Source organism: Zonotrichia albicollis, chromosome 13 (assembly GCF_047830755.1).
Source record: "Zonotrichia albicollis isolate bZonAlb1 chromosome 13, bZonAlb1.hap1, whole genome shotgun sequence".
Taxonomy (NCBI): domain Eukaryota; kingdom Metazoa; phylum Chordata; class Aves; order Passeriformes; family Passerellidae; genus Zonotrichia; species Zonotrichia albicollis.
This window is the reverse complement of record NC_133831.1, coordinates 16855821-16882612: the sequence shown is the minus strand read 5'-3', so window position 1 is coordinate 16882612 and position 26792 is coordinate 16855821. Positions and strand designations below refer to the sequence as shown.

Here is a 26792-nt window from a genome sequence, read left to right as displayed (position 1 = left end):
CCAGTTTGTCATGACTTAACCCCAGGCAGTACCTAAGCCCCACACAGGTGCTTGCTCACTGCCTTCTTGATGGGGTGGATAAGAGAATCAGAGAACTTGTGCACTGAGAACAGTCTAATAATTGAAATAAAATGATGATGATGATGACAACAATAATACTAAATTATAATGAAAGGGAAAATAGAAAGAGAGAGAGAAATAAAACCCAAGAAAAACAAGTGATGCAGATAAAAAACACCTGCTCACCTCCCACCAAGGGATGCCCAGGCTGTTCCTAAGCAGTGGACCCTGCCAGATTTCCCCCCAGTTTTTCTGGTGAGCATGATGCCATGTGCTCTTGGATATCCTTCTGGCCAGCTGGGCTGTCTGCAGCCCCTCTGAGCTCTGCCTGCCCCCAGCCCCCCTTGCTAGCAGGGCAGCATGAACTCTCTGCACAACCGAAACATCAGTGAGTTACTATCCCTGTTCCCATCCCAAATCCAAACCACAGCTCTGTAGCAGCTCCTGGGAAGGAAATGAACTCTTCTGCAGCTGAAACCAGGCCAGAGCTAACTCAGTAAGGAGTGCAGGTATGAACCATGGGCCCAAATTCATCTGCCACAGGAGTGCTCCTGCCTCTAGGGCTCCAAGCAGCCCAGTGTGGCTGTGCTGCTCCACAGGCAGGGTGAGACCTGGGCAGAGGGCAGCAGCCATGGCAGGCTTGCACAGACTAATCTGCTTTGAGCAGAGCACTAATGCAAGCAAAAGAGAGCACACAAGAGCACTGGTGAGGGATTAGCATAAAACTATGTACATTATCATGGTCTCACTTTCTTAGATTTAATGTGAGTGATGTTCTTTAATATTGCTATTAAATTTATAGCAGTGAGATAAGCGTCAAATTTTCCTACAATTGCATTAAAGATGGGGGAAAAATATTGGGAGAAGTGCCAAATGGAATCTGAATGTTGCTTAAAAGACACGTGGGATGGAAGAAGCAAGTTGCAGGGAACATCTGTTTCTGCTGGACCTTGTCACTTTTCTGTCAGTTGTAACACTGAGTTAATCAGATTCCTTTAAAAACTGTTGTGTTTAAAATGCAGCACAGATCAAAAATAACTATCCAATGTGCTGGAGTCTGTACATGTTATGGAATCATTTAAAAATGAGGACAGGACTTGGTGTAAATGTATCCCCTTGTATTTTCTCCCAGTACAGTGTATTAGTGAGAGCTGGAGGGATTTAAAGTGGTTTTAAACCTCACTGTTCTTTGTGCTCTCACTGTTTTACAGGTCAGTGAGCTGCAACATTTGTGTTGTGTTTAAAAATACATATTTTAAGGTATTGGCTAGGTACCAAAATTTGCCCAAGTAATACAATTGAAAAAATTCTATGTTCATAAATGCCTTATTTGGTTTATTTAGATCCCCAAAATATATCAACACAGGAGTGGAATGCCAGTCTGTTTTACTGCAGGGGCTCTTTGTGTTGAGGGAGCTGTGCCTGGCCCAGAGCCTAAGCAGCCCAAGGGTTTGGGCCAGTGTCTCCTACCCTGGACATATCCTCTTGTTGTCTTGTTGTTTTCTGGTGAGACAAGTCACCCTAGGATGTACTGGGGGAGGAAAAAGGACCTCTGTCTTCTCTTGAGAGGACGAACACATATCCTCATTTTATATATATATATATATATATACACACACATCCTCATAACCACATTTCCTAAAGGTTTTCTGAGAGTATTTTTTTCCATCATGGTATACTTTGATTCTTCAATTTCCCAACTTTTTTTAAAATTATAATTCTTATTATTTTATTCTTTAAGAAAAGGAAATAACTCCTTGAAACACTTCCCACAGAACAAATGTGATTTTTTTTTTCTAAAAACATTTTGATAGGTAACGTTAGATCTATGGTACCACAAAATCTTTTTTTAATATGAAGGAAATCATGACAGAAATTTCAAATTGATTTTTTTTTTTCCCCCGGGGCACAAATTTCAATGTAGATAGATGTAATAAGGAATTTAATAGTTGTCTATATCTCTCTTCATACTCTCTCTATGTATTTTTACAGATTTTTTTACAAATCTGTGTTTATTACTGTAATGTTCAAAAGTATAATCAAATATATCTGCTATCATTGATGAAAAGCTTAAGTTAATATCTTAAGAAAGTATTTTGGGAAGTATAGGATCTTTATGCTGCAGTTGTAGTTATACCAATTAATGCTCTGATGTTAAATCTCACAAGCTGCAAGGCATCATTATTTGAGTAAGGGACCTCCAAAGAGACTCACTGACTTTGTGTAGTGGTGCTGGTAAATCAGTGGGCAATATTCTCCTCTTTGAGCCAGCACAGACCAAATATCCCAATATGGTGCTGGGAGAGGACGGTATTGCTGGAAAAACCATGCTTAGATGTCTGTAAGTCATAAATTTGGGGTCATGATTATTTGCAGTTCACACACCTCATTGCATTATTTTCGCAGGACAGGGGTGTGAATCCTGGTGTGCTGGCTAAACTCCAGTCGGAGCAATTACATTTTATGCCTGAAATTCCCCTGCAGCTCCAGCTCGATATGTTTCCCATCTTGGTTTGTCCTGGTGCTGTGCAGTGTTAAGCAGCTGACATTTCAAACTCTACAAACTGCTGCATTCTCCATGTGAGCCTTGTCTGTGATCCTAGGCCAGCACTTTTCAAAAGGCTCGGAGTGAAACCTTTTGTGCAAGAAAAAGTCGATACAGACGTTGTGGAAAAACCCCAGAAGTTTTGTGTAAGTGTGCAATGCATAAATTGTGTAACTCTTTGTCCTTGCACTCCTCCCTGCAGTCCCATTTGCATCTCTAACCCTTGTGGGCCATTCCCAGCCACCCATGAGACCTAGATGTGGCACAGAGGAAAGCCTGAGCTATGGGAGTGTTGGTGGCAGCTTCTGAGACGCCCCGTTGGGAAGGTGCAGTAGCCAGGAGCAAGCTGGCAGTGCCATCCCTGCTGAGGTCTCTCACCATCATGCCTGGCCCATTCCCTGGCTGTCCTTTGCATGGCATCCTGCACACCTTCCCAGGAACCAGGGCAGTGCCAAGCCCCAGGCCCTGGCTGGGTGTGGGGCACTCAGGAGTGATCCTGGTGCAGATAAAGCTCCACACCACAGTGCCCGTGCCAGCCTGTGCCCTTTCTTTCCATCAGCTGAGGAAACCACTGATAGCCAACCACCATGGCCCACTGCCAGGTCTGTGTCACAAAATGTGAGCCCCATGGCCCAGCGGGGGGGTCTGTGTCACAAAATGTGACCCCCCCATGGCCTAGATGCCAGGTCTGTGTCAGGACATGGGACCCCCATGGCCTAGTTGGGGGTCTGTGTTGGGATGTGTGACCCTCATGGCCCAGCTGGGGGGTCTGTGTCACAAAATGCAACCCTCATGGCCCAGCTGGGGGGTCTGTCTGGGACATGGGACCCCCATGGCCTAGCTGGGGGTCTGGGTTGGGACATAGACCCCCATGGCCTAGCTGGGTGTGCCTATGTGGGGATGTGTGACCCCCATGGCCCAGCTGGGGGGTCTATGTCAGGCCATGGGACCCCCATGGCCCAGCTGGGGGGTCTGTGTCAGGACATGGGACCCCATGCACAAAGCTGCAGGGCCAGGTGGGTTCCTTGTGTGGCAGGTGAGCTCATGGCCCCCCTGGAGCAGCTACAGTGGCACACACACTGCTGTAAACAGGATTTTCTAGGACTGATCTCTGTTTTCTTTCTTTTTCTTTTCAAAGAAGAGGCCAAGATCAAAAGCCTTTACCCAATCAGTCAGGCTTTAATCAAATGAAGCACTTGAGCACATGCCTTACGTTAAGCACATAAGGATTATCGCTGATTTCAAGGAGATAAACACATGCTAAAGCAGGGGCTGGGATCATGGCAGCCTCATATCCCCATGTCTGTCTGTCACACAGGCTGCTTCACTCTTTGGGTTGCTTTAGAGTGAGGTGAGCAGGCTGTCTGATCCAAACTAAGCAGATGAAGGAAATAAGACACAAAAGAACTTGTTGCTTTGAGACCAGTTTTAATTAAAACACGGGTAAAATTTAAGCCAATAGAAAGGTTCTGTGTGACTTAGGTGGACTTTGTAATAGGCATCATATCATGGCATCTAAACAGACCCTTATCTCCTCAGAACTTCTGTGATGAGTCAGAATTTGTTTTTTCACTCCTTTCATTTCAATTTGGAAGGCACTCCCATGGACAATATGCACAGAGGGCTGAAACTGTGCACACAAAAGTGTAACTTCTCCCCTCCCCACCAATGATTAGTTTAAAAATCAAATGGTTTTGAGATCTTTTGCTAAACTGGAAGTTAGTGTATATCAGAATATAGTGTTTGCATAATATTTATATAGCATTCTATGATCAAAGGTTATTACTGCATGCAAGACAGATTCAGCAAACTATTTTCAGGTGAATCCTTGTTTCCACTTCTAAGTTTGTATATTATTTTGTTTTTCTGTTAATGGTACAACCAGACAATGAATCCCAGCTTTTAAAAGCAGGAACAGTGAGTCTGGGTGAAGTCATAGGGTTAACATCCTAACTTCAAGTCCTGGTCTACCTTTAATTGAAGTGGGTGTCCTCAGCAAGTGGCTTCTCCCATTAGAAATTATTTTCTGCCAGAAATCTATATTCTGTCATACCCAATTATGCACCCTACTAATCAACAGAGAACTTGGTAGCACCCCAACATGGAGAAGTCTGCATCTGTTCTAAATCCTGCCCTTCTAAGCAGGATTATTGCCAAGCACTGTGAAGATTGCTTAGCTGGGTACAAAAGATGCTGTACCCTAGCCAAAAGAGGGAAGTAATTCTGATTTTATTTGAATGAGCTTATTTTATTGGATAGAAAGAAGTAATTGAATTATGCAAAATAAAATAAGTTTCTGTGTTTTAAAGAAAAACATCAGCAAACACTATCTCATAAAAATCTCTTGAAAAAACGGAATGCAAGGGTCTTTGGCAGCTCAAATATCTCAGATGTTTTTACGCTTCTCTGAAAGTACTACTAGGTGTATTTTTTGACTACAGTAGTAGCCTCCTATCAGCTCATTTATCAAACCTGTCAGGTGTTAAAATGTTAAAGCATATGCTTACTGTTAAGCACTTGAGCATTAAAACCCATCCCAACCAACTGCTGAAAGTGTTCTGTGGGACAGTTCTGGCTGGTGCCTGCTCCCCATGCCAGGAGCACAGGAGCAAATTGTGATTTTTTTAATTTATTTTTCTGACATCCTCAGTATTTCTATGTTTATAGGCTACCTTAGAGGTACCACCTCTATCTCTGAACTGGAGAAGGTTCTGAGGAAGCCCACAAGATATCAAATAGCTTTCCTGGGTGAAGAAAGTGCAGATCTATTTAATCTTTTTGGCTTAGAAAAGAGATGGCCATAAGAAGATGAGACAGAGTGGTGAAAAACTGAGAGGTGGGAAGGATTCTTCAAGAGCTAGTAGGTGTTGTGTGAAACAACAGCAGGTTTAAAATTTAATTTCCTTGTAGAAAAAAATATGCCCTTGGGTTTTTTTCTATCCATCGCAGAATCTCAGCACACAGAACATTGTGGAGGCCAGAAATAAGAGTAATTTGACCAGGAATTCAGGAATGTGAAGTGCAGATAGTCCACTGAGTGCAACCAGGTATGGAACTGAGGTATGACTGCCACAGATCTGTGGGCAGCAGGAGGACCTGGCTGCTCTGCAGGCACTCCTCATGTTGGGTGCATCCTGTAGCCAGGCTCTGCTGCCCTTTGCAGTAACTGCAATGGGGTTTGTTGTGTTGGGGTGGTTTTTGTTTTGTTTTTCCTTTCAAGACCTGGGTGATCTTCAAGGTCATTCTGTGGTTTTATGATTCTAAGTTTAGTCTTCCAAATTGTAGGATTTTTTTTTTTTTGTGAAAATAGCAAAGTATGAGTCAGCCATCCATTCCTCCTTTCCCATGTGGTCACAGGACAGTGTTGGAGAGGCTGCTACAAGGTGGGGCTGGTGAAAACAGCTTCTAACAATCCAGCTGAGCTGTTGCTGTGCAGGACAAACTGCAGCACCTTTGCTGAAGGTGCCAATTGTCTCTCCCAGCTGCACTGCTGCTAACAGCTCTGCTGTTTACTGCAGGATAGGAAGCTCTTAAGTATTTTTGAAAATGAGATGTATTTTCCAAAACAGAGATCCTATAAATGTTGCATCTGCCTAATATCCTGTTCCTACCCCTGAAGGTGTTCCGTCAGTGTTTGAGCACTCCCTCTGTTCAGGAGCCCTGTGTGTGAAGGGTGGATGATGCAGCTCACGATGGCTTTGGGTAAGCACTCACAGCTCCTTTGTGGTTTCACACTACTATTAACAAGTGGCTCTCTGGGCTGGCTCTGGGGCTGGGAACAGCTGTGCAGGCACAGGGAATGGCTCTCCAGACACAGCTCAGCAGGGGGATGCTACAAGGGCAGCTGGGCAGCACACCTTACCTGTGCCACAGTTATTCTAAGGCTCTGCTCCCTTTCCCATCCTGAAAGGATTAAACTCAGTGGAAATGTTTCACATTTGAGATGCACTTTCTCATTATAGGAACAATTTGCAAAAAAAAAAAAAAAAAAAAAGGTCTTATTCCTAAGGAATAAAAAGATCCAAGTTGGAAAATGTATAAGTATGCCTCTGCTTGCAACAAAGTCCCTTCAATCTGCATTTAAATAAAGGTATTGACTATGTAAAACACAAGGCTGCCCAAGGAAGAACATAAATAGTGTTTGCCAGGCGCAGTGTTTGATGTGGGCTCCCACATAAGGTATTGAAGGCACACATCGGTAAATCCTGAACCTGCCAACTCTCTCCTGTGCAGTGTCACTCCAGACTAGTTAGAGTGTATTTAGAAAGTAGCTAAACACACTTTTGTGGAAATCATTAAATAACACAGCAATTCATACATTTGCAGCAGACAGCTTCTAATGCACATTATTAACTGAAAATAAAATCTCAGCATTTATCTCATATGTTATTTTATCCTTAAAAAAAACCAGATGCCCAGTATGACTGAGAATATAATACCCTAAAGTTTAAGACTGGTTTGTAAACACAGTCCCTAGTGTCTACTATTGATCTTTTGCTATTTTAATGCATTTTTACTGACCGACATGTCCTGTGGTAAAGAATATTGCCTAAATTAGTTATCTGATTGGTTCTTTTGATTAATGATGGGACTGTGCTTCATTACACATGACAACATGATCAGAATAATCACTGCAGACATAGAAGTTGGGACTGGCATTTTTTATTCCTTCATTTTTAAAGTTCATTTATAAAATTATTTAACGTATACGTCCTAAGTTGTAATTTATTTACATGACACTTTTTTCGATGGGAACTGTTGTACTGTGTCACAAATGGCTAAGAAAACAAGGTAAACTAGATGTACAAATCAATGTCTTCTGGCTCAAGGGGAAAAAAACATAATCAAGATTCAAGAGCTGACCTTGTCCAAAGTCCAACTTGTCACACAACAAACTGTGAGGTGCCCAACAAATCACTGGGATCAGCAGGATGTATTCAAAGGAATGTTTAAATGATGTTATTCTTTGCTGAAGTTCTTACCAAAACTTCGGAGTCTGTGTGTGTTGGGTTGGAATCAGCATGGGCACACTGAAGTGGGGAAATGCCTCCTCAGCATCTGCTGAGATCCCATCAGATGCAGCCCAGCATTTCTGCCATCCCCTCCTGGATGGGGCCGTTCCCCAGGAGCTGACCTGCAGAGCCACACGAGGCTGCAAACAGGTCTGCAGGGTGAAAAGCTTTCTTTATTAAACCCTAGAGCCACTCTGAGCAAATCAGGACAACCTGCACTTGTGCACCCTTAAATTCTGCAAAATTAAGCTGTGCTTTGTGTAGAGACCACGACCAGATGTGCTGCTCAGCATCATCTTATCCCTGTGCTATCTGCCATGGTTTATAGCACCTTCACATGCATTGAGGTTCTTGATTGCTTTTTAGTAGGTCATTCTGGGATTGATCTGTTTGAATTTATAAGGACATGCATGCCACCTTATGTCATGTTGATGAATGATTCAAAATTTTAAATGGCAATTCAACATTTAATGTTTTGAAAAATGTTTAAATGGTGTCATGCACAGAATAAATGGCAGCTTTCATTTTCTTTCTTCAAAATTCCCTGCCAGCCTGTTTACACGATGTTGACAGACATTTTAGCGTTTGCCAGAGAAATAATGTGAAGGGTTGGATACTTGCCATAAAATGGTTTCCTCTCTATGGCAAGTGTGGAAACAAATGTGTACATGCACATTACATACACACACATATATTTTTAACATATTTCCAAACAAAAAAAATAAATAGTTTGCTATTACAACGACAGAAATGTGTCTCCAAGCAGGACTAGCTCCAAAAGAGGTAGGAGCTCAGAGCTGGCAGGAGCCAGAGCATGACTGACTCCTGGCTGAGTCCAGCTCACTGTGTACAATGTCACACATTCACTGCAAAGCTCAGGAATGCCCTTGATGGTCAGCAGCTCAACAACTTGAATTTCAGCCCCAAATTTTGGTAAATTTGATGCAACAGCTGAAGAGTGCATTTGTAACCTGGATACTTCATATGCAGATAATACTCATCTAGCTGTCCCATCTTTATTATGCTTTGTCTCAGTCTAAGACTTTATTGTACTGGCTCCATATAACACATTATCTACATATAAAAGTAAAAGTCCATCCAGATTTAGGGCCCAATCTTTTACATACAAATGCCCTTTAAATGGATCTCAGCATTACTGCAATAGATTTTCCTTCTGGGATTGCAAGGGAAGGGCTGATCTTTGTTTTGTGCATAAATCTGAAACTTTGATATGCCAATAATTCCATTTCCATGGAATAACTATGGATCTAGAGTGTTGCACTGAAGCCATTTTAGCTTGTGTTTAGATGCTCATTTTGTGACTAATGTTTGATAACTGTGGTGGCATACAAAGCTTTTGTTTCCCAGGTAGGGATTGCTATTGTGTGAAATATGTTTAACCATGGTAAATACCCTTTGACTTCTCCTATAACTGGTTCCAGCTGTATAAAGGCTGTTTGGTGTTACCTTCACATGTAGGCAACTGAAACATTAATTTTTCTTTTATGGAAGCAATTCTGAATGATGGATTGATGCATAGAGATTATGATTCTTGTACTCCAGGATTGTTTTTTCACCAGCACATTAGAAATTGTAACCAGTCAATGAAATATCAGCATTTTGGCACTTTCCAAATCGGGGCCTATTTCAAAAGTAGTTGCAAGCTACTGAATGGGTCAATGAGGTTTACTATTAGAGGTATATGAAATATCAGAGGACATTGAAGGTTTCACACTGTACTTAAAAAGTAAATTTTTAATTGGCAGATGCACAAACAGAAGAGAATATTTTTTTTTTTCTCTTGGAATTGATGAATATGTTATATTTAGAGCATGGACCTTTATTTCCAGATAAGGAATTGATGCATTTATATATTAAGGAGATATTGTCTATCAATAAAAGCAGATAATTGGTTACCCTGGTCAAATCTCTGTGAGTGTATGTATGTAGTTACTTAAAAGTTTACCAGCAGACATAGTACTTTTAAGAGCTTGTTGTATGGCAGTGCAACATCTTATGCATTATAGAATTAGAGCATGTGAAATTGATGTTGGATATGCAAGTTTTATGTTAATCTGATTAAAGGAATGGAGAATTGTCCAATGCAATCAATTGAGATATTCAAAAATTTTGTGTTGAACTTGAATTAAATTATCACCTTGAGGCTGCCAAACCTATGAAACAACTTTGCATTTTTGACAACATTTGCCTATTTTGCATTAAAAACCATATATATATATTTATTTATTTATTTATATATAAAACGATTTTGAAATTAATTGAGATTAGTACATCAAGGAGAGCCTTGTTAGAACTGGAAATGCAACACTCTCCACTACCCAGGTATGTTAAATGTTGGATGAAGTCTATTAGAGTGGTTTTACTCATATTGCATGTTTTCTTACAAAAAGAGATGCAAAGGCATCTATATTATTTTATCACTTTATTATTTGTTTATTTTCCCTAAAAATAAAATTACTTGATTTAAGTGCGTGATGCTATTTACTTGTATTTTAGAGCCTTGCATAAGATTATACAGCAGATTGAAATGCATACTTATGTCTGTTTCTTTCATTGGACAGCTATGCTAAAGCAAATAAAATCAAACACATACATTCCCTCTCAGTGGTTTACAAACTGTAAGTGATGGGAGGAAAAACCTGCAGCCATTCCACTGAATTCTATTATTGACAACAGCAGAAGTAAAAAAATTAGAAAACAAATCCCTTTTTAAATAGAATGAAGTAAAAGACCTACATTGCTTGGAGGAAATGCTAATTGAAAATACCTTGCTAATGCTAGCTAGTCACAGGAAGGAAACATTAAGTTATTATTTTTAATAATGTTTACAAGTATATCCAGCCATTTCCAGCCAGTGAAAAATGTTAGCCTTGGTAAAATGTGGCAGTGCTACTTTTCACTGGTGATGCTGCTCATCTTCTCTCTGATAGCAATCATTAATTTTATTTTTTAACCCAGTCTTCAAATGAAGACAGATGAGCAGGAGAGTTTTAAATGCAAGCTGCTTATGTTCAGAAAAATGGCTGCGAGATTACAGATCACTGTGCCTGAGCTGAGTCCAGCCACTGTTTGGAAAGGGGGAGAACAAAACAAACAAGCATTAGGTGAGCAACAAACAGGCAGAGCCTGAGTGTGTGTGTGTGTGCAGAGGTGTGCATGCCCCACCTGTGTTTTGGGATGTGAGGGGACCACAGGGAGGGAGAGGTAAAAGAGTCCTGCACAATGATACAGCAATCCAATTCATTTCCTAATTGCTATGGAGACCCACAGATATGATTATTGCTAATTGCTCTTGATAATTTCAATGTTACATTTTAACATCTATTTTTCATTAGTACCAGCAGGATTGTTGGAGACCAGAGTGTGTAATGTATCACATCACTGCTAGCATCATCCTGCAGCCTTTTATTTGTCCCTTTAGCATCACCAGTGTTGTCTTTTAGTCAAGTGTCAATGAGCACAATGCAGTTTCTCCATCTTTTAAGCTGTGATTTTTAGTATCTGACAGCTTTGCCCTGGTTATTTCTTACCACAGACACACTGGATTTGTTCTCATCTCCCAGTGCTCACAAGTCTGAAGTTTTTAAACTTGGTCCTGCCCACAGTGACCTCATGACTGGTTATTTGGGTACACCCTGTCCTTTTGGAAAGGAAGAGGTGACTTGGGCAGTGCAATAATAACTACAAGAGGTAGTTAAAATCTTTTCATTTAGTGTAGCAGAGAGTTGACTGTGGCTCTGCAGAGCCAGTGCCCACTGTCAGTGCATTGCCTTGGACAGACCTCCCAAACATCCTCCCTTCTGTATCCTCATGAGTGACCAAACCCCACCAGCAGGAGCTGGGTGTCCCCTGTGTTGCTCATGACAGAACTCTGTCTTGTTAAAGGGAGATTCTTAAAATAAAAGTCCAAATCTGATTAGATCAAGCCAGAACTTTCCTGTGAAAGGATGGAAGGGCAGATCTGGGACTTAGCTCAGGTACAGGAGTCTGGTGCAGTCCCTGCAGCTCCTCTAACGTGCAATTTTTGATCAGTTCTTGTAAGGAGCTCTGCTGGCTCAGAGTTTGAGCAAAGACAGCATTGAACATGCCTCCCCTACACTTCAGGGTTTTCTGCCAGCCCAACTGCTCCTGGGGAGTGACCTTGTCTCTAGGAATTAGGCCTTTCGTTACAGTCCCTTGTAAGGAGTTGAGAGAGGATTAATTGGTTTGCTCACTGCAGTTTCTGGAAGTATCTCACATTTTTCAGTGGAAGATGACTCTGGAAGTACTTTCCTACAGTGAAACAAATCCCTGCCAAAATAAAATGATGAATCCTGAATATTACTGGCAGCATTTCATGCCAAGTTTTGAGCAGTTCGTTTCTATCTGCACCTCCGCTGCACACTCTCGGTGAATTTAATGCCCAGCTGTCAGTGTTTTCCTCCTGAGCTGACCATCAGGGTGGGGAGCACAGGTTGAAAGTGTCCTGAGCTCCCCCAGGCCTCACATGGCAGGCAGGAACTGGGCTCAGCAGAAACCCACCACCCTGTCAGGGCAGATGTGAGTCTGCATCTGAGACTGAGAGTGGCTCCTGTGAGAAAATGCCTACAGGCAAAGGTGAAATGTTACTTAAGACTCTTTTTTTCCTCTACAGTCACAGCACCTGTAACTGGGAGAGCACTAAAAAATTCTTCAAGTGAAAGGATTTTTTCAAGAATTACCAGAATAGCCTCATCCTTGTGGTGGGATAACATCTTCATCCACACTTGGCAGAGGGGAGCTGACCCTGCTGACCCAGGTGAGGTTTGGTTATACTCAAGGTGGGAGATGTTTTGCCCTCAGCAGTGAGAAGGAAAGGGGTTGCTGCCCTTCCTGGGGCCAGCAGCAGCCAGAAGGAAGTGTTTTGGTTCTTTCCCTTGAAAGGCTGCAACACCTGAGAGATGCCTGGAAGATTTTGGGATCTTCATGTGTTAGCTATGGGAGTGGGTCAAATAACCCATGGATATCCAACTCCTGTCCTTACTCTTTCCACTCTCAGCTGAAATGGGATGGTTTGCTGCAAAACCAGCCCTTGAAAGGTAAAAGCAGCTTCTGGATGGTGGCAGGTCCTGGGTGGTGGTGGCGGCTCTCTTGCATTTCTCACAAGGTGAATGCAGAGGTAGAGAGAAAGTTGGAGAGTGGTGGGAGGTGTGCTGAGAGCTAACAAAGGCCTTCAAAGTAAGAGTGATGTTAGAGGGTGTCAGGAGGCAGAAGGTGCCAGCTGCCTGACAAAAGAAATATCATTACTCACTATTAAAGAACACTCCAGATGCTTGATATAGTCATGGGTGTTCTTCTGAAATTTTTTTTAGCAGAGCTCCTAGCCTGCCTACACTATTGTTTTCTGGAGTCCAGGCCAAAATCTGTGAGCTTTTGTTCAAGCAAACAGACCATGAATCTCATGAGTAAGAACCAGTCTTACGGTCTAATGCTGCAGAGTGGTGGTTGCCTCTTCAAAAATACTAAAATCCTCTTCACACTGTCTTATTCCTCAGGGACATCATTACTAACAGGGACAGATTGTGCAGATCCTCTCTCAGCAGTCCAGGGTGGGATGAACATTTGCTCTAGGCACTCTCCAGTGTTTCTGCATCATAGATCTCTCTCCATCTCCACTCTCTTCCGTGCCTTTATAACGAGTTAATGGACAACTGTTACTCATGCCTAGAGATGTGTCTGTATCAAGAAAAATGAAAGCATGAAAAAATGAAAAAGTTCATCTGTTAACTTTCATTGGCAGAAATGTTATGGTGGATTGTATTCAAACTGCAGGACTCTTCCCAGACTTTACAAGCACAGGGGTGATTGAAACAGAATAGGAAAAAAATGGTGTTAAAACGGGACTGCTGAAATTAAACAGGTTGAAAGTTGTCTGGCAGCTCCAAATACAGCAGAGAAGTATAGCCCTAGAGTGCAGCAAATTTAATCTTTGAACAGGTTTATTGTTTTATCAGGTTTTTGTTTAAGAAGGGTTTCATTATATATAACATTGAGATAAATTTTTACATAGCAGATTTATTCAACAGGTTTATCCTTTTAACAGCCCTCATTGTATTTCAGCAGTTGGTATGTGGGGTCTTATACATCAAGCAAGTTTATTACTTTATCAAGTATGAATTTTAAGAAGTTTTCCTAATAATAGAAGATGTGTGGAGATTTATAGGCAGCACATTGTTCTATTCAGTGTTTGAGCTGTTTTACCTAATGTAAGCTACATCGTAGCTACATGACAATGCTGCTCCAAATGGTGGTAATTGTGCTGTAACTCATACTATCTTCCCACCACTGTAATAGATCTCACTTTGCTGTCCCAGTGTTTTAAAAACCCTTAAAAGTCCAAGTGCAACTACCCTGACTAAATTGTCTCTGTAAATTAGAAGAACAAAGTGAGGTAAAAAGCAGTATTGACATTAGTAAGTAAAAGGATTGTGCTGAGCTGTTTTGATAAAAATTCAGTACTTCTGGACTGCAGGAATTACAAATTCTCCCAAATGGGATGGAGAACTTGCTTTGGCATCTGCAATAGGGAACTAGCAGTGTTTGGTGTCATCATAAATTTTTGATCCAAGGTTTTTCTTCCAAAAATATCCATTACTGATTACTCAATCCGGAAATCAGTTTTGGAAGTTATATCTTCCAGAGGGAATGGCATGAAAATTCAGGCAGCTGTCCCTGATTTGTGGCTCTTACTAAGCAAAGTAATTAAAGAATACTTGGGGTTTATGGCTTTTTTTAGGATTGTTTTAATCTTTCTGCTTCTGCTTGGAAGGAGAAAAGTAATATTAAAAAAATATCCTTTGAGATGTAAAATCAGCTCCCTATAAATGTTATTATTATTTTTGTACTTTTACAGCATGCAATTCAAATCAAGCTGTATCTCACTGATTTGTTCTTATGACAAAAGAAAGATCTATCACAAATATCTTCATGTTGTGAAGTAGCAATTAATTTGTAGAGCTGGTTTGCTGATGAAATGTTTTCCTATAGGAAAATGCTGACTCGTTAACACTAGCCTGTTTATAGATAAAAGTTAATTTAAATTTATTTGTCTCAGAAATATTGCAGGAAATTGGTTGAATGACAACCTGTGTGTCTCTAGTTGAGGTTAAAAGGGACTTTCTTTTTTTAGAAACCTAAAAAAATATAAACAGAAATTAAATGCTTCAAAATGAATAGACGACTTGTTTTGTACCGGGTCATTTTTCTGTTTATTTCACACTTTGATTCATTAATGCATTTGAGAGTTCAAGTTTTCATCATGGCTTTGGACAAGACATTTCTTGTACCTCACATTTTTACAGATGAGAGAAGTTTTCCTCCTAGAACTTCAGGAACAAAGGTATAAAATGAGTATTCCACTGCAAAATATGCTGCAGATTTATATTATGATGCAAATAATCTGCAGATTTAATCCCTGCCTCTCACAGGTCCTGTTTTCCTGGCACTTTTGCTCACATAAGGAGTTCTGACCCAAGAAAAGCCATTTGTGGTGATGGGATACATCCAGGAATTTGTGCTCCATTTGCACCTTTGCTTCTGAATATATTGTCTTGCTGCTCTCATATTAAAAACTATTCTGATCAGTGGGATGCTGCCATCTAAAATGTGAAAATTACTGGACTTGTTTATTTGAGAAGAGAACATTAGCCATGTCCTAGTTTAGACTTGGCTATATTTGTAGTTATAAAACCCTTCTTGTGAACACAGGAATTAGTACAATGTGATAGCTCTAATAAAATAGGTGCACTTCTATGCAGTTATCACATAGCTCTTTTCAGTGGTTCTGGTATAGAAGTTCTTACTTTTAAAGACTAATTTGATTGACACCTACTTGATATTCTGTGATGACTTTGACATATAGTATATCTGGTTGACAGGTGCGTTGGGTGTACTCTACAGATATAGATAGACTTTAAAAATGTATTTTCTAGAGGTAATTGTATGGTTTAGATAAAATCTGCAGTTCTTCCCAACGTAACTGTTATAACTGGCAGCTCTCAGCTCATGAAATATTCTAGTTTAAGACCACTTTAAAAAAGAAACTGACACTTTGGATGAACAGATAAATTCAGAGAGAGTTTTGTCACTGCCTTAGTGTGGCCAGGAGCTATGGCAGATCTCCTGCTTCAAAGGGACTTGGGTGGGCAGGGAATTGGCACTTTACCTTGCTCCTGCTTCCCAAACATTGCCAGGCTGTGCCCTCAGCTTTCCTCCTTCCCCTCCCTGTGTGTAACTGTGTGTAGTTTGTCTTTACACCACTCCCAGAAGGACAAAACCACCTTTTGTCTATGTTGACTTGATTCCACTGGCATCACTGGGGTTATTATTAACTTCAAAAATTTAAGTTTACACAATAAATTTACACAATAAATAGGCCAAGTTTCTGTAGCATCTTTAGTCAGGGGGTGGGGGGAAGATGTTAAAGGAAGGTGTTAGGTATTTCCCTAATAAGAATTGTTTCTAAATGATGAGGCTCCTGGAGCCAGGAGTTTGATATTCGTTATGAACATTTGTTTCATGCTTCAAGAAATGCCAGGGCATGTTCATGTTAAATTGTGTGGTTTTTTTTCCCTGAATCTCATGCTTTGAATTTAACAGGCAGGTTTAAGGATGACAAGACTGTCCTTCATTTATGAGACGGCTGAGTTCCAGTGTGGGGGAATCCAAATCTGCTGAATTCCAGTGTGGTGTTGATGGTGCCTTTCTGCTAGCATTGTTTCCTACTAATTGGTGTTCTTCCTGCTCCTGAATCATCATAACTACTGGTGCCTTCCTTGAAAGTGTTGATGTGTCTAACATGGTTGAAGGTCTGGCACAGTGGCTCTGCCATGTGAGGTGTTGTGGGGCAAAGTTACAGCAGCACTGGCACCAGCCAGGAATTCTCTTCTCTGTTCCTGCATAACCTTCCTTCTCCCACACTTCTAAATTGCTCTATGGAGATGATCCATTAAGAATCACAATAAAGTTTGAACGTTTGAATAACCTTTGAAATTATTGACAAATTGGCCCCAACGGGCTGCTGAGGAGCTGAACGTAGAAGGAAGAGATCGATGGCAATGCTGCAGAGACAAGGATCCAGGCTGCACGAGCAAGGGGATTTGCTGTATGATTTTTCATGCTGCCACTGGAGCACAAGCATGGCAGGAGTGATGCAGTCTCACAGTGGACCTGTTTTCCTTCTCATGTCCTTTTGGCAGGTTGGCTTCACCAGGTGCCTTCTCACAGCAGGGCCTGGGTTCATCAGGAACTTTGGAAGCTGAAGCCACCAAGGGCTATAACCCAGTGAGGGCTTAACATAAGCTTGAAGCTTATCTTGTGTGAACTTGGAAACTCCAATACACCTCCTCATCTCTGGGATTTCACCCACTTCATAAGGAATTCACCCCAAATCCTTGTGTGATCCCTGCTGCCACCCCATAGAAGTGTCCATACTCTAGAACATCAATTCAGCCACAAACAAGCCTCAAACTCTTTCCAGTTTTCAACTGGGGAAGAAGTAGTTTGTTCAGAATCTCAGAAGAAATCTGGTTTAAAACCCAAGTCACCATGGTTTGAGTCAAGTTCATGCTACTTTTCTTCCTTCTGTGCTCATGAAAACTACTGAGATCCTTGAGTTTAACCATTTCCATAGGAGTCCTGGCTGTTGGCAAGGGTTGGCACAAGGGCCATGTTCACATTTTTCACTCTGATTCTTCTAGGCCACCCAGGAGGTTTGAAGTCAATATGCACACACTTGAAAGGTAGGTAACAAAGCTAATTTGTTAATGACTGTTACACCCCATTCTATAGGAAAAGCACTTTTTAGAAGGGTTTATTCATAAAGCTTAGATGTTTGGTGGACTAATGCTCGTTTACTCCACTATTTTCTTTTACCAGATAAATGTGTCCCACCAGGGCCTGTTTGGCACAACAGTGACCTCTAAAGGCTCGTTAGATTAAGGGTATCCCCAGAGTTATCTGGCTTTAATTCCTATTTAAAGGTAGGTGTGTGGCTCTGTATCAGGTACTACCCCTTCATGCTGAGCACATCTTTAGAAAGGTCAGCTCTTGGTAGGATCTGAATGCCTGCTCCTTCTCCCTTGTGCTGTATAAAGGCACCTGACCTTTCAGTGATCCTAATTTCTCTTCCTTTCCTCTTCTCTCCACCCTCCCTCCAGCCTATTATTTATTGAAGTGGAAAGGATTTTCTCCCCACCTTCTTTTTTTTTTTCCTGTAAATATTTTCTAAAATAAGTGACCAAAATCAGTGATGACACAAGTTAAAATCCAGGCTACCTTGATATTTCACCAGGAACCTCCTCTTTTCAGGGCAATCCCTTTGTGCAAAATTTGGAGCTGTGGATATGGCTGTGCTCTGTCTTGCACTGGGAGATCCTATGTTATTTTTAGTAGATGACTTCATTTAAATGCAATATGTATGTTTGGGGTGTTTTTGCTTTAGAATGTATTTTATACCAAGAAACTGGTGTTTGATTGGGCTGGTTAAAGATAGGAAGAAGAAGAGGGAATAAAGCCCAGGGGAAGAGGCAAGAGAGGATAATGGGTTAGTGAGGGTTGAAATAGAGCAGAGGAAGCAGAGTGTAAATATGAGCAAAGGGGCAAAGTGAGAAAGGGGACAGTGAAGGCCTGGGGGAAATAGGAAAGCCTTGAGTAATTGCAGGATTTTAAAGACAGCTGCAATGGGAAGGAGGCAAAAGTTGAAGGAAAACCTGTGATCCTACCTAGACACCTCAATTATCACTGCAGCTTTGCAGCTGTGGGTTGTACATGTCTCCTGTTCAATTGACTTGCTGTCCCTTTCCCCAAACCACTTTACCTTTGTTTCTAAAGGGAAAGTTTTCTAGTTTAACAGTTGTTTTTTTTTTTTTAATTGAAAAGTGACATGGTTTTGGCAAACTTGTTTTCTGTCAGCAAGAAGCTGGTTAGCTTATTGGTTGGTTCCACTTCACTGGGAATTATCACTAATTGATTTTTTCTGTTCAAATCACTTCACTCCAGGGACTTGTCTTTCTTGCTAAAATAAGACTAAAACCAACTGCAGTTGGAGGTGGTATCCCTGCCTGGGCTGTCCAATGCATAGACTTTTATCATGAACATCTCTGCCCTTTTTGTATGGTCCTGATGGCATTCTTTGCTTGAGAGTTTTTCTCCCAAAGGGTTGGTCTCTCCCTCTTTGTAGCTGGGGATTTGCTGCTTGTTTTTCTATGGAGCTGGGTTCATCTGGGATTAATAAAAAGGTCTTTTAATTCAGTTTGGCCAACTCCAGCATAGAATGATTGAGAGAAGCACATTATAGATAAAATTATTTTGTTTTGGACCTCACAAGAGCACCCTTCTGCCCAGGTTTGGGACTCAGAACAATGAGATTCTGCTGGAGATTTATCATGTGCCTGGTGACAAGGAGCTGGAAAATTATCTAATATTACTCAAAAAGAGTGCACAATGCATGCAAAGCTGCTCAGAAACAATATTAGCCAGACTCATTATTAAAAAACCTAGAATTCAAAGTGTGACTGTAGACAAAAACTTAGCTTGAGGGGATGGGAAGGAAATGAAACACCCCGTGCTTTAAAGGACTCATACGAAAATGTTGTGAAGGAGAACTAGCTCCAGTTTACAGGGATAAAACCAATGGCTGAGGAGTGGGTTCACCTCCTGGCCATCCCCAGAGAGAGCCACAAACCCCCCAGGAGGGCTCCCCCCATGAGTAGCCAAATGCAGAGTGAGCCCAGGTGGGTGCGAAGCGGGCTCAGAGAGCCTGCAGTGGAGCTGTGGGGCCATCGCTGTGTCGGGGCTCAGGAGGGGAGGGTTTGCCTCTGCTTGATTAGCACTCCCTGTGACCAGGGGCACCTCGGATGTATCTCACTCTGTTTATGTTTTTGGTTCTTCTAATGAAAATGAGATCCCTCGTGTAGCCCTGTGCCATTTTGCACGTCAAACTGAAAGTATAGATGCTCGTTGTGGGTATTAGTGTCTCAGCTTAATGACAGGAGCCTCGGACAAATAAATCCGTGTGCCATGGAGGATTTTCCTAATGAAACTGAAGTACAATACTGTTTACATAATGTCCTTTAGACTCTATTCAAAACTGCAAATGCTGGACGTCGCCGTTATCCACCGATACCAGCTAATACAGGCAGAAATGAAAATGTAATGCAAAGTGGCAGCTCCTTTTAACTTTTCTCCCAGTCTCTCTATAGTGGCTCTGAGCATGCCCTCTGAACTTTTCCCCTCCTGGGTACTGGGGTTTTTTATATGTTGGTTTTTGGTTGGTTTTTTTCTTTTTTTTTTTCCTTTAATATATTGACATTCCAGCCCTTGGAACAAGGTCTTCACTCCTTTTCTCATTTCAAGATCTTGTTTTGGGAGAGCTCTAACACCTGTCCACTGATCGCCTGCCAGTCTGCATCTGTGCCCAGCTGACAGAGCTGTCTGCTTTGACTAATGATGTGATTGATGGACAAAATAAGGAAGAACACACAAAAAAACATTTCTGTCTGGTCTGGTGTGTCAGCAAGCCTTCATCAAGTGGCTGCTGAAGGTATATTTTGCTGCATGCCTCATTACACAGTAATGGCATTCCCAGGCAAAGCTGTTTCTTTTCATGACACAAGACAGCAGGCAGCTTTATGGACTCTGGGCCTATCGAGCCTGGAGGAGAGAAGCACTAAAGAGTGGTCATTTCCAAAAGTGCCTCAAGTTGCTTTTTTGTTGTCATGAATTTAATATGAATCAACACAATATGAAATGAGCATGAGGAATTTTAGTGACTAGTCATTTTTTAAGACTGCTGTCTAAACAGCCATCAAGGAAAAAAAACCCAAACATTTTCTTCTACCAGACCTGTTGCAAAAAGAAGTCATCTGTCAATTTTATTACATTAAAAAAAAGTACACAGAGGTGTATAGTCCAAACAACTGCCTGCTTCAGTGCTAAACATGTGGAAAACACCACACATGTTATGTAAAAAAAAAAAAGGCAAGTGACTGGCAGAGTGAATGGAGTATTTAATAAGTAAGGTTTAAATGGCTCTGTGTTTGAAGGAGGCTCTTGTGCAGTTCATATATCACATTTGGGACTGCCTGCTCCAGGAAACACAACAATTAAGTGACAGTCATTAGGCAGCAGGGCATGGGGCTGTGGGAGGGTGGCCACAAGCCCCCAGCACACCTTTGCTGCAGCGAGGGAGGGGCAGGGCTGATCCAGGGAGAGAAGCAAAGAGGTGGGAGGTTCCTCCCCTGCACACAGCATCAGCCTCCATTTTCCCCTCTGCTCAAAGTTGTGCCATTCACATCCATCCTCCATCCTTCCCACAGCTGCTTTTCACTCGCTGTCTGCCCTCCTCTTACTTCCCATGGACTTCTTGCATTTTGAAATACTTAATTTCATCCATGAAAAGAACCAGAAAATTAGTTATGCTTGTTCACAAAAAAATTTGGATTGTTTTCCTGTTCCTAATGCAAGAGGTCTTTTACCATGGGCTATTTGGGATAATTTGTGAACTTAATGAGTTGTGATTAGTTAAGAAATTGTTCTCTACGTAATAAATACTACACACTAAATTAAAAAATGTACATGGGTTCTTTATACCCACTTAAAGAGAGAAAAACATGGATGTAAATTCTTGTTATGACAAATGTAAAAGATAATCTTTTAAAGTGCATTTAATTTACTGTAATAGTAAGAACCACTTTATCGATGCCTAAGAGTACAGAAAAAATGAATACAGGATAATTCAAAGCAAATAAATAGCACGATTAAATTCAGTATGGCACTTACTTACAGACACAATCACGTTACCCTTGCATACCAGTTGAAAGAATAATAGCAGAATACCATTTTTTGATTCAAGAATAAAAGGCTTCTGCCTAGATGTGAATACCTAGGCAGGCTGTTAACCTGCTTTCTCTAGTCTTGATACTAAATAAGGCAAATCCAGGCTCAAGGGAAGAAGAAATTCTGTTGATTGAAAAGTTTAAACAAAGCAATTATTCTATCAAGTGCAGTAGGGGAGCTAAGTACCACGAAATATCAAACACCTGCAGGTTTCCAAGAAGTTCTCTGCTGAAAACCAGAAGCAGCTGGGTGGAGGAGAGACCATTTTATCAGTAACCAATGGGTTTCTGTGCTCCACTGACCTTGAAGTCAATACCAGTGCCAAGAGCTCACTGTCTGCTGTTTCTTCTTGCATTATTGGTTTGAGAACCATAAAAATGTCAGAGATTTACTATAAATCACAATTCAGTGGGGTTTTGTTGTCTTGGTTCTTTTTTTTTTTTTTTTTTTTTGCTTTAGCTGAGCTTGGCCATATTCATTTGTGAATTGAGGGCCAGTAGTTAGCACAATGTGTCTCCTTGCCTTTTCCAGGGAGCTTTGCTGTATCTCTAACAGGCAGATTTGTGTTTTTGTGCTAATTTGGAGTGCAGGTGGGTGGGGCTGGGTGGGGGCAGCTGGTAGGAGCTGCAGGGCCCCTGCAGTGGGCTGTGGTGTGAGCCCAGACAGGACAAATGGCTATTTTCTTATCTCCCTTGCTGCTTTTTTTTATAATCACTCGGATTCAGTTTCTGCTTTGGTAAGGTAGACATTCCATTTTTTTGGCCGGTTTTCCCTGAAGTTGTTGTGTGTGTCAAATTTGTCATGGTTTAATGGCTTACTGTATTTCCCTGCACTGGAACCACTAAACACATTTTCATTTAAGTTGGGATCTTTAAAGAATGATCATCTTATCCATCTGTTCAGAAAGCACGAAGACACAAATCTGGGTCAGAAAAGAGACTTGGAAAAATCCCCTGTACTCAATCAGTTTCTGGCAAGTGAATTTGTCTCATGACTTCAGGAGCTGGTGGAAAAAGAGAGAATTTAGCTGCAAAAATATTGTTATCAGCTCTTTGCTTGGAGCCATGGCAAACAGGTTTCCAGTTTTGTAGATGGTAGCAGAGAAACTCAAAAGGATATTTAACCTTAGGTTATTTTCTTTAATCTTAGAAGAAGCAGCCACCCGTTAACATGTCTATATATATATTTATATATGGGAACATACAATCTTTTCTTTCCTAATCAGGTTTGTGTATCTCCCTTGATTGATTTTTCTTTTTCCTAAATCTTTAATAATTTTTCTTCATGGTTTCTGCATCCTGTCCAGGCTTTTCTTTCTGCTCTCTGTACGTGATACTGTAGTTAAAGACTATGGCTCTAGAAGAAATCTGCTTATTTCTTCATTGTTTCTGACAGGGGGGAAAAAGCTTCTGAAGATCAGATGGCTTAATTAAGTGTCATTTGGATTGGAAGATGGGGGGAAGGGAGTACATTTGGGGTATTGGAACTATTTTATAAGAATTAATTTATATAGGGATCATCTGTACACAAAGAAAAACAGGTTTTGTCCTTGCCTGCTTTTTGAACCCGGGTCCTGGGAGTGGAATCCACAGTTCACTGAATGTTTGAACTACAGATTCATTTTTTTCTAGGATGAGCACCTTACCCCAATGGAGTTCCTGTGATTGCAATGGGGATTTGACATGCACAAGGCTTTTGAGTGGTGTGCTGCTGAGGGTGAGTTGTGCTCCTTGCTCCTACTGCAATCACAGGAACCTGCGAGCCCACCCCAGAACACCTGGCCCCCTTGGGAAAAACCTTTTTTCTGCAAAGTTGCTATTGATGTTTGCAATACTTGGTGCTGTTGAAGGCATTGTGAGGTCCTCTCAGTTGTTATTTATCAATATTTGTTGTTACTGATGTAGTTTCTTCCTATTAATTAGCACAAAGGAACAGGATTGAAAGGACAAAGGCTGCATGAAGTTCTTGCTGGGGGAGGGAGTGAGATGGTCCTGCCACACCAGGATGGAGCTATTCTTTTTTGCTAGAGAGGAGCTCTGTTTCCTTTGAAGAGATAATACAGCAGGTCCTGGGGAGGCGTTTGGCTCAAGCTCCTTTCCCAGCTCCTTTCTCCCTGCTCACTTTGGGTGTGCTCCTGCAGTGGCCTCTGAAACACAGAGCAAAGCAATTTCTGGGAACACCAACCCTGCCTTTGCATGGCAAACAATGGTGGCAGCGAGGTGGTGATGGTCCTGTTCTGGGAAAAGTCACCAAAAAATATTCAATACACCATGGATTGCAGGGCTGGAATAGTGCAGATGTGTCAAAGCCTGGAAAGTTTAATGGAAAATTTTACATTCTTGTTGATTATTAACATGAGGACATTTTTCTACTTAAAAAGAAGAAAAACTAATTATTAGTTCTTGAGTGCTCTGTGACCACTGATCTTTATAGAGTACTATAATGACTGGAGCTGTGTGAATAACTGATGTTTCTGTTCCTTGGCAATACTAAATGTGGATAAATAGTTCAGTCAAATGAATTTCTTTTTTCTTCCACTTCTTGACTGTTGACTTTCATTTTTTTTTTTGTAGCATTCAAAGCAGAATGGAAGAAAATGTCCAAGAAAACTTCAGTTTAAGATGCTTCGGTATTCTCAGATTTTTTAGTATCACTATGCTCTTAGCAATGCAGTGAAGTAGAAGTAAATTTCTAGCTGTTTTCCTGTTTTCATATTTGGTTTTGGTTTTGTTTGGTTTTGTTGGATTTTTTTTTTTTAACTTGAGAGGTGGATTTTCATAGAATAATTTTGCTTCTATTTAGTAACAGTACCTTGCATATGGAAATCCCTAAAATGTGAGCGTAAGAACCTATTAGCTAAAGGCAATAAAAACAATTTTTAGTTTCTGGTGTCCACAAGAGGGGAAGAATCCTGCCTGTTGTTAGCATCTCTCTCAGGTTGTAAGGCTGATAGGGAGTTAAAGAGCCCCATACAGTGACCCCTCAGACCAAGCTGCTGAAAATATTTGAGGAGAGATCCTCAGCCACCACAGAAGTTTGTTCCTCATTTTTGCTACATTTTTTTGTCCCTGCAGGTTTGGGCGTGGATCTGTGCATCCAAAGCAGAGAGCTCTAATGCATTCTGACCACAACTTTGCCCCTTAGACATGTCCAGCAAAGGCCAGAGGGGAGGAGCTGTGTTGTCCATCAGCTCACAATCTGCTAGTGTGAAATGCACAGTGAATATACACACTATTGTATTGAATGTTATATGCATATGCAATACATTAGGAGAATGCCGTGTATAATGCAGCCACCATATGTCATATAAAATAAAAATGAAGGGGGTATATGAGCAAATACTGTAGAGCATATGGCAATATGAATATTAACCTCAATCTATAAATAGCTTCTGAAGTATCTGTTTTAAAACAGGGAAAGAAACTTAGCATAATAGCAATTGAGGAGAAATTGGGCGTCTTTTAAAGTTCTTGATGTCAAGGAGGCAAAATACCATTTCAATACTTAGATTTAATATGTACTTCCCACAAAAATAAATCATGTAATATTTTCATGGCAGGCATAGAATTTTATGATTTTTATGACAATCATGGAATTGGGATTCATATTTTATAGATAGCACTAATAACAAAGAAAATGCATGTGAGAAAAGGTCTTAAGGAGGGAGGAATGGCAGTGAAGTCACAGAAAGGAATAGAAATCTTAGAGTATTTTTTATAGGTTTGGGGTTTGTATTCAGAATAGCTTTTGGTTACTTCACAAGACAAGCACATTGATTTTGAATGTTAAAATGGAGAACAATAAATTTCCCAGTTTCTGATTGCAGTCACAGTAAGACTGAACTAATTGCTCTGGAGGAAATTTAATGTGTGTTTGATCTTAAGGCTGGTTTTGTTCATATATGGGGTTTGTACCTGCTGCCCATTAACCTGTGTCAGATTCTCCTGAAGGACAGAAGGGTATCACACACTTGGGTCACTCCTGTTTGCTCCTTGCATTCCCTATCAGTGAATGTTCCAAACCTAATCTTGTATGGAGAAGCTCTTGTTAGCAATGCCTTGTCAGCCAGCATTACCCCAAGGAAAGCAGGGTTTCCTGCTATGTGGGATGCTTTGAAGGGAGGGCAGAGAGCACTAGGAATTTATGCCCTAAGCAAAATTAAAAGATGAACCTTGATTATCTTGAGCCTCCCTGGCATATGGGGCAGCCTTAAAGCAGGGACAACAGACAACAGTTTTACCAAGCAGCTTAATTGGGATGTTCTGCCAGGACAATGTGGGGGCTTGGATTCGATGCCCACCTTTGTTTATCAGGGGACCTTGAACTTGGGTTTCCTGCCTCCCTAGATCTGCAGTACTGATTTGGTTATTCTGGGGTACCACAAGTGAAATATTCCACATCTTTCATATGGAAACTGCTTCAGTTTTCACCCAGGCTTGGGTTCCATTCTGTTTACTGTATTTTGCTTTCTTTGTGAGTGGTGCTGCCTTGTGAATAGAAGTCTGGCTGGCTCTGGCTTCCCAAAGGGTGACTTCAGTCCTCAGGGGTAATTTTCAGCTTAATTACTTCTCATTTGAGTAGAGGGTCCCAGCTAGCTGGAGGAAAAGCAGCCTGTAAGGAGAATGGAAACTGCTTGGGGAAGAAAGGGGAACATGCAGTGGGAAGAGAGGGAAATCTGTTTCTGTTACAGAAGACATGAGGTGCTCAGGAAGGAAGGCCCTGGCTGTGGGAGTATTCAGCTTCTGCCTTGAAGCAGCCAAGCTGCAGTGCCTGCCAAGAAAATGAAAAAGGATATTTTCTTTTACCAGGAATTAGCCCAGTACGTGTTTTCATTGCTGAGGGGGCACAGGATAATGCTGCTATCAGCTTCGTTATTTACTTCATCTCTGGCTCACTCAGCAGCTGCTTCCTTGAATCAACATGTCCCTACCAAATTATGGTAAGGTTTTTTTACTTAATTTCTGAAACAAGCCAAAAGTCTTTTAGGACAAGGAATAAATTGCTAGGGCAGACTGATTTGGGGCCAGTTTTAACAGCATTTCATAGAGTAGAAACTTTGAGGAAATTACCCTTTGAGCTGGCATGGACTTTCTAAACACCAGGTTGTGTGTGAAGGGCTCAGTCCATGCCCCTGTCCTGGGATGCAGCACTAAGAAATACAATGGTGTTATTGAGGTGGTACTTTCTCACAGAATTTGTAGGAATTTTTCCTAGGAAACTTTCCAACTCTCACCCAACAGGAAAAAAATTAAAAGCAGCAGCTCCTTCCTTTCATTCTGATGGCTACCAGCAAAGGGAAA

At 41.2% G+C, this 26792-nt stretch overlaps 2 long non-coding RNA genes across 12 annotated transcripts in view; both read left to right on the top strand.

Moving 5' to 3' along the window:
• The first annotated feature begins 10652 nt into the window (after positions 1-10652).
• LOC102074358 (uncharacterized) lies at positions 10653-17390 on the top strand. The gene is made up of 3 exons (XR_012582469.1): positions 10653-10742; positions 12272-12415; positions 16255-17390. It is a non-coding gene; the product is annotated as an uncharacterized LOC102074358 (long non-coding RNA).
• An 8759-nt stretch (positions 17391-26149) lies between these two features.
• LOC113459660 (uncharacterized) overlaps positions 26150-26792 on the top strand; it is a 54900-nt gene continuing 54257 nt past the window's right edge. For 2 of the 11 annotated variants that reach the window (XR_012582482.1, XR_012582481.1), the window contains exon 1: positions 26165-26431. This is a non-coding gene — a long non-coding RNA (uncharacterized LOC113459660). Of the gene's footprint in view, positions 26432-26792 lie in introns of all 11 variants that reach the window. The other 9 variants (XR_012582486.1, XR_012582483.1, XR_012582484.1 and 6 more) reach the window with 8 other exon arrangements.